This window comes from Silurus meridionalis, chromosome 21 (assembly GCF_014805685.1).
Source record: "Silurus meridionalis isolate SWU-2019-XX chromosome 21, ASM1480568v1, whole genome shotgun sequence".
NCBI lineage: Eukaryota > Metazoa > Chordata > Actinopteri > Siluriformes > Siluridae > Silurus > Silurus meridionalis.
In genome coordinates this window covers 13,965,667-13,968,332 of record NC_060904.1, presented here as the reverse complement: position 1 = coordinate 13,968,332, position 2,666 = coordinate 13,965,667, and positions in this window count along the sequence as shown.

Here is a 2,666-nt window from a genome sequence, read left to right as displayed (position 1 = left end):
GCAAAGGACCATTAGAATAAAGTAAATCTGATTAAATCAGATTTAACATCGAAAGCAAATAGGATCCTCAACATGCAGTATTCTTTTACATCTTTCCAAGCTGAAAGTGTGTATTCATGCGTTGGTGGCAATTCAGCACCAAGGTTAGCTCCTCGATCGAAAAACAAACTTATATGTGCTCATGTGTGAGGCTGGAGGGCGCTAATTTCACTGGCAGACCTGTCAGGGTAGAAAAGAGTTGCTTGCTTAGAAAACAAACAGAGATGACAGATGTGGTGTTTGAAAACAGAATCTCTATTATACTACCATCTCTGCCATTCAGCACTTCAACAACACCCTTGCACAGGAACACTGTCTACACATGCTAACTAAATCTAAGACACCACATGTTTCTCTGAGTTTTCCGGTTTTCTCTCATCTATCAAAAAGGTAACTGTTTCATCTAGAATACTATTTTATCTACAAACCACCAACAAGTGGGCTCAGGATCTAAGACGACCCTGGAGAGGGGGAGGTTGGGTGACATCACTTCAGTAAGGAGAGCTGATTCCAAATAAAATTATGGTTGACAAAAAAAGGTCTAAACCCTCAGGAGCCCATTTCAGTAAAAAGAGGAAAGTAGTAGGGGGAAGAGTGCAAAAGATGAAGGTGTTTATGCAGCTCTATCACTCATATCATTATGAGGATAGTAAAGGCTAATGTTTTTAATATAATTGGCTAATAACTGTACTGTATATCACTTAGGTTATACTGTGTTGCCTGCAATGCTTTTACGTGCAACAATATTTTTTTTTAGCTGCATAACATATAATTTATAGTATGTAGTTTATCATAATGTGTGTAGCAACAAAATAATTACAGCCTAACTAGTCTAGTTGGATTGTAGTTAAACAGCACTTATTTATTTGGTTGCCTGTAATTAAGGTGATGTCATAAAGGTTTGCTGTGATTGTACTGATTAGGTCCTGAACTAAGTTTATTCATTAGGAATCTCCAATGCAGCATAAAAGGCTCATTAAAAAAACATATAAGAATATAGATGTTGTGTCCTGGTTCTGAGAGTTTGATCAATTTTGCACAATGATGTGTGTATTTGATTGTGCAATAAATGCATTTAGGGTGATATTTCTACATGAAATGAAGCTCTCAGGAATGTATTTGAATTTGTGGACTGCTCTAAAAACATGTCTCACTCATCCAATAACGATAGCTGAAGCAGAGCGGAGCTTTTCAAATCTGAAACTAATCAATGGGGGAGACATTGAGTCATAGCGTGGTTCACGCAGGGCCTCATTCAAGCAAGAACCGCCATTGCTGCTGAGAGTAACAAATGATGGAAGAAACTCCAACTTGCTCATGATCATTAATAATAATAATAATAATAATAATAATAATAATTATAATAATAATAATAATATCAATCAGTGTTTAACTCCTTAATATTATTATATTAATAGATTGGTGATTGGGGATTGGATGACATTATAGCCATATTAAAACATATACTAAGATACTTAAAGCACATGGGGAGTGAAGACTGGACCGTGTGGTCCGATCCAACAGATGAGCTCCTGTAGCTCAAACTGGTGAAAAAGTTAATGCTGTTATTGTTTGACGTATCAGAAGCATTTTGGCAGCCAAAGGGGGACCAACACAATATTTTAGTCAGGTGGTCATAATGTTTTGCCTGATCATTGTATATAGAAGTAAATATACAAAGCAGCAGATCCGTATCATAATTTAATTTGCTTGAACTGGAACAGCTGGAGGAGAATGATCTCACCACATTTTCTCCCATTTCAGGAAACCTAACTCCTGAGATTGTCAATTCCACAGAAACGCAGTATAACAAACATTTTCTTCCTTGTATTAGAACTATATAGATTAAAAACTATATAGATACCATCCACCCTGAGCCATTTACATAATTGTTTTTTATTTCCATGTGATCTTGAATGGTGTTTGAAAGTTTTTTTTCTTTTCATAAAAATAATTAATTATATTATTATGATTTTTATGATTTTGATTATGATGATGATTCTTATATAATATTTTCTAACAATACCGTTAATATAATAACATAAATATGTTTAATAATAACAATTGTAATCATTGAAATAATTGCCATGTTTGTATTAAGAATAAAAACTAAGCCTTCTTCTTAGTAGTAATATTACATGTAGCAGTTGTAAAAATAATGGTTATAATAATATTAATAATAATAATAATAATTATTATTTTTTTTTATTATTATAATATAATGTATTTTATTCTACACATATTAATAATAATAACATCATTAGTATTAGTAGTAATAATTAAATTAATAATGCAATCAGTTTAGTATTTTTTTTAGAAAGACATAACAAAATTGTGAAGAAATAGCATAAAGATTTAAGAAAGAAAAAAAGAAAGAAAGAAAGAAAGAAAAGAAACACTTTAAAATACTTATAGATGGATTTAATATCAGTACTTCTACTTCACTGAAGAGAGTTATCAGAAGCACACGCATGTTTTAATGCCCATAAAACTGATTTAACTTAAACTTTTAATTAACTTTTAAGTAAAAATTTGTAAGCTGTTGTGTGAATAAACAACAACAAACAACAACAAAGGTATTCCAGTGCAAAGCGAATTTATAATGAAAACGCGTTTTGTCCCTCGTC